Raw genomic sequence first — 6,000 nt, 5'->3', positions numbered from 1 at the left:
AGACCTATTTAGTGCATGCCATTTTGGAAAGCAATGGGAAATTCAGCTACATTAAAATTAACCACTGGGTTCATCCAAAAAAAGGAAAAAACTATAAAAGATATCTAAAAACAAGATACATCTAAAAAGAAATGTTCAGTGCTTATCACTAAGAATAATAGTCTGATAACATAAAGAAGTCATATTTATCAATTAGAAAAGATAAACAGGTCAACAGATGTACCAAAAACAGATATTTAAGAGTATAAAATAAATATTTGAAAACGCTATCAACCATATATAGTAAGAAACATACAAATTAATGAAATCATTTTTACACCCATTAGGTTATCAGGATACTTGAAATGTGTTGGTGATGATATGAATCACCAGGGCTTTCTAATGTGTTGACTAGGAAAAGTTAGAAAAACTTAGGAAAACCTCTTATATCCAACATTAAAATCCATATTGTAATACACTCTCTCATTTCCACCAGGAGACATAGAAGAGAATATTCAAACGAGTTTATTTATAATACCATGAAATTGGTTACAAAAGTACAAAATATCTGTAAGTATCAGAAAGGACATCTATTTTAAAAAGATACCATAAATAATGTAAAAAGTCCAGAGTATTGGAAATGAATTATTTCCTGCTACTACAAACATGACCTTGAAACTGCAATAATGAGGAAAACAATCACGATGCAAAATGTAAACACAAAGAATTAACAAGTTGGAAACAGGCAGATTTACAAATCAGACAAGAATACACATGGGGATTATCGATAAGCCAACGATTTTTAGACCTGTTACCTGTTTCATAGGGAAATATGATCAAATATTGGAAATTTCATAAAATTAAACCTAAAAGAAAAACGATAAGTGCAGAATTTAGGACAGTGTATGCCACTTGAGATGAGAGTGTTGTGAGTGGCAGATGCTTCAGGTGGGTTCTATAATGATAGCATTGATCTATTTTTAACCCCTGGATAGATTAAAAAAATGTTTTCGTTGTGTTACTATTCTTTCAGGACTACAAGTAAATTTTACAGTACTTAGTATGTGTACTGTTAAAAAGTAAATTGAAGAAAAGTCCTCCCACATTCTTAATTCTAAACACAATCTCCCATATTCTTTTAATATCACATTCATGCACTTAAGACTTCAGGGGTCATCAGAACCTCACAGGGTGCTTCATAAGGAGGCTCATTCCTCATGTCTCCATAGAGATTCAAAGTCAGTAGTACTTCAGTGAGGTTTGGAAACCCGTCATATGTGCAAAGGCCCCAGGTGATTCAACTCTCCGGGTGTTCTGTGAACATTGATGCAGAAGGCTCTGGACTAGGAGGTAGCATGATTCCCAGGCAAAGCTGTATCCCAGATGTGGTGCTAAAAATAAAACAACCTCCTCAACCTGAAATCGTGACTAGAATACAAGGATCTCCAGTAACTTCTTTTTCTCCTTTGAGACTTTCACTGCTTTCACTCCTGTAGAGAGAATTCTTTGAAGTGATGTGATTACTAGAAATGTGATCCACCTGATTTTGCTAAGTTTCCTTTCTGCTTTCTTGTTTTGCACTCAACAACTCCTTCTCACAGTAACATAGTTCTCCATAGAATAACTTCTCTCAGAAAGACACACTAAAAGGTTTGCATGAGAATCTTGAGTGCAGATAATGTTCTAAGACATCAGTGATATAATTAATTTTATTCAAGTATGATTTTCATGAGGACTCCACCAGAGATGAATAAGAAACACAACAAGATCAGATAGTTAAGAAGAAAAGTGAGGGGCTTGCCAGGTGGCGCTGTGCTTAAGTTTGCATGTTCCACTTTAGTGGCTCCAGGTTAGCTGGTTTGGATCCCGGGTATGGACCTACGCATCGCTTGTCAAGCCATGCTGTAGCAGGCATCCCACATATAAAGTGGAGGAAGATGGGCACAGGTTCTCTCAGGGCCAATCTTCTTCAGCAAAAAGAGGAGGATTGGCAGGATGTTAGCCCAGGGCTAATCTTCCTCAAAGAAAAAAGTTCAAATTCATATATATTCTTATAAATCAGCCAATGAGAAGGTTTCAAAGATAATTACATGCCAGATTACCAACCTTTGCTCTGCCTACCTAAACATTGTTTCCTTTATTTTTACTCAGACCAGTAAAAGAAACTGAGAAATATAACCTAAAAGGAAAATCTACTTGCTGAATTATGTAGTAAAAATTCATGAGAACAGGCGGAATACAAACGTATGAACATAAGCAAGTATGGAACACAATGATACTAGTTAATTTTGTTGAGAACTTGCTATGTGTCAGGCAGTGTCCTAAGTGTTTGCAGTGCTTGTGGAGGTGGGCTTGCAAGCAAGAAAAACACTCCATGTACTCAATCTAAGACTCTCAAAGTAATCATTTTCTCCACATCAGAAATGAGGTTTAGACGAGGCATATGATCCTATTCACAGCGAAGGGATTTAAAGGTATATATTCTGGATAACTCCATGCAATGTAAGGTATCAATAGACCTAAGGAAGAGAAGTTAAATTTCTCTCTCTGGTCACCATGTCTAGCTATGATGTCTGCATTTGTTGCACCCATCTTGGTCCATGGGGGTAACTGGGAACCACATGGCTGAATAAATGAATTTTCCTCTACATTCCCTATGTGTGAAGTTCTTGTAAGGAGAGACAATTCTCTTTACTGTTTTGGCGTATTAGAATCAGGGTTACTTTCTCTAAGAAGAAACAATATCTTCCTTACTAATCAAGATCAAATACCTGACAATCATCTCTAACCACTAATAATCACATCATAGCAGATTTGATAGATGATAAAACTCAATGTAGTGGATACTGATGTTGCCCTGCACAGTTGACCAGTGATAGAGCTGAGGAATTACTAAATTGGAGTATGAAAGAATAACTCCTTCCATGTCTCACAGTAGGCTGGTCTCTGGGGTGCAATTCACATGGCCCTAATTATGTGATCAGACACAATCGAGTCTTTGCTGTGACCACAGGTTTATTTGATCCTCCCCCTAACCTATTCAACATCTCCCTTTTTTGCTTCTGATGCTCCAACAATACAAGCATAAACCTTGCCTCAGGTCACCTTCTAAGGACCCCACCAAAGACACTGAGCTTAGGGAATGGAACTCATTTTTGAAACACCACAAAGCTACAGAAACAGAAAATTAGGTTTCAACCACAAGTTAAAATTCACTTACTTATTATATTATCTAGTCATTTTGGAAGAAGTTGATGATGCAAGAATCAGGCATTCTGACTTACCAATATTTCTGTCACTTTTATTCATTCTAGAAACCCTAGTTCAAAGCAGGTCACAATGTCACTGAAGAGAAGGTGTCCTATTGATGAGTTTTCTCAAGGCTCCCTTCACGTCCCTGTTCCTCAGGCTATAGATGAAAGGGTTCATCATTTGAGGGACAACAGTGTACATCATTGAAACCACCGCAGTGCTTCTAGAAGAGTTAGTGAGAGCAGAACTAATGTTAACTCCAAAGCCTGTCCCATAGAATAAAGACAGAGAGGTGAGACCCACAGGTAGAGAAAGCTTTATACTTTCCACCTGCTGATGACATTTTCAAAACAGAGGATACTATTCGAGTATAAGAGAAGATGATTCCACACACAGGAATACCACCAAATACACTGGTTGCAAAATATATCAGGATGTTATTGGTGAGGGTATCAGAACATGCAATCTTGATGAGCTGAACAACTTCACAGAAGAAGAGGGGAATCTCCAGGTCTGTGCAGAAGGACAGTTGCAACACCATCAGACTGTGGAGCAGGGCATCCAGAATGATAATAAACAGAGGGAGTAGAATCAGCAGGCCACAGAAGCGAGAGTTCATGATGATTGTGTACCTCAGGGGGTGGCAAATGGCCACGTAACGGTCATAGGCCATTACGGCAAGAAGACAACTTTCCAAACTGGCAAACACTAGGACAAAGCAGATCTGTGTAAGGCAGCCTGTATAAGTGATGCTCTGATTCTGTGTTTGGATGTTCACCAGCATCTTTGGGATCGTGGTTGTGCTTAAACAGATGTCGTTAACAGACAGATTGGAGACAAAGAAGTACATGGGGGTGTGCAGATGGGAGTCAGAACAGACAGCCAGGATGATGAGCAGGTTCCCCAAGATAGTGACCAGGTACATGGACAAGAACAGGCTGGAAAGGAGGGACTGCAGTTTTGGATCCTCTGTCACTTCCATGAGAAGGAAATGTGAAACATGTGTTTCATTTCTGGGATCCATATTGTTGATGAATCTGATGGAAATGTTAGAGTGACAATACAATCAAATGTATGTTTTCTAGACCAGTAGGAGGAGCATTGCCAAAGGCAAAAACCATCTTGGAGGGCTGGCCTGGCGACGCAGTTTTTAAGTTCACATGCTTCTCTTCGGTGGCCCGGGGTTCACAGGTTTGGATCCCAGTGCAGACCTAGCACCACACCTCAGGCCATGCCGTGGTGGCATCCCTCATAAAATAGCACAGACGTTAGCTCGGTGACAATCTGCCTCAAGCAAAAGAGGAAGATTGGCAACAGATATTAGCTGAGGGCCAGTCTTCCTCACCAAAAAAAAAGAAAACAAACCATCTTGGGAAGGGAAGGAGACTGAAAGAGGGGAATAAAAATGATGTGTGTATGTATATTATTCTTTTTCTTAAAAAATAAAGCAAAGTTGATATAGCAGAGCGTTAACAATCATTGATTCTGAAAAGGGTTAAATGGTGGTAATTTTGTAAAATTACACTGGCTATGTTGTTCTGATTATTTAAAACCTTTGGTAATTTTATAAGGAGAAACAAATAGACTAGAGAGGCAGCTTGAAGATTCTGTCTGGATCCCCTGAGACCAAAGACAGGTGACTGAGATAATACATAGGTATGTCAAGAACCAGGAATGCAAGATAAGATCAACTTTACCAAATATGCTGACCTCTCACCACAAGATGGTAAGTAAATATCAGAGAATTTTAAAAGTTATCCTGTTTTAAAAGTGGCATATTTCTACTCAGGTAGAAATGATCCTGGTCATAGCAATTATTGAATACGAGATTAGTAAATGACAAGTGCTTGAAAATTAGTGCAAAGTACAAGAAAATGTGTAAAGAGCATGACAGACAGGCAGGAGGACCATAGGTGACTTAGTTCTAATCATTTTATATATGTATTTTCTTCACAGCTTCCCCTGGATGAACACGTCCTCATTTCCAAACATTGGCTAAGGGACAGTAGATTACCTGGCCAGTATCACAGTGGAATGATGCTTGACATCTCCTCTGAATATATCATCTTGGATATCTGTCGTCAAGAAGGGCAGAGAGATTGCGTAAGACCTGGGCTGCTGGGTAGGAGGAACCATGTGTGGGAGGAGGCTCAGATGAGCTACTTCTTTTCATGGAAAGGATTGTTGCATGAGGTGGTCACAGGCAGATCGCAATCTCTATGTCCTTAGAGGTTCAATTTCCAAAGCTCCTCATTAGCATAGCAATTTTATTGTCCTTAGCTCCCAGGACAGTCAAATCCTTAAAGACCAAGACTGTAGATGGGAGGAATTCAGAATGGTTGCTTCCCTATGAGATCAGGTTTACACCATCTACTTTTCTCTATCTGTGCCTGCTCATCTCCATTTCAAATTCTTTTCAAATATGCATACACCATTCTTCTTTAATTGGATTCTAGTCCTTTTTTTAGGTGTGAACAAAGAGATCTCTATCTAATCAATGACATTGGAAAGTCTGATACCGATTTTAAGTGTGAAAGTATAGTTTATATATGTGGATATAAATGACATATTTAAAAATTTTGCTAAGTTATTGCAAAATTGGAAATTCTCAGGAGTTTTTCTGAGTAATTTATGTTTCCTGAATCTGAATTTTCACTGTGTATATTTATACAATAGATTTTACTTTATTCTCTGTGAAAATTTTGTCTCTGATCAATGCAGACAGATCTGTTACTTCTTAGTAGATTTTCATAACCATCTTTTCTAATT

General features: G+C 38.4%; 1 pseudogene; it reads right to left on the bottom strand.

The window, feature by feature from the left end:
• Window positions 1–3,321: 3,321 nt before the first annotated feature.
• Window positions 3,322–4,255, bottom strand: LOC124233965 (olfactory receptor 7G1-like; annotated as a pseudogene).
• Between the last annotated feature and the right edge of the window lie 1,745 nt (window positions 4,256–6,000).

Source organism: Equus quagga, unplaced genomic scaffold (assembly GCF_021613505.1).
Source record: "Equus quagga isolate Etosha38 unplaced genomic scaffold, UCLA_HA_Equagga_1.0 554_RagTag, whole genome shotgun sequence".
NCBI lineage: Eukaryota > Metazoa > Chordata > Mammalia > Perissodactyla > Equidae > Equus > Equus quagga.
This window is presented reverse-complemented; position numbering and strand designations above follow the sequence as displayed.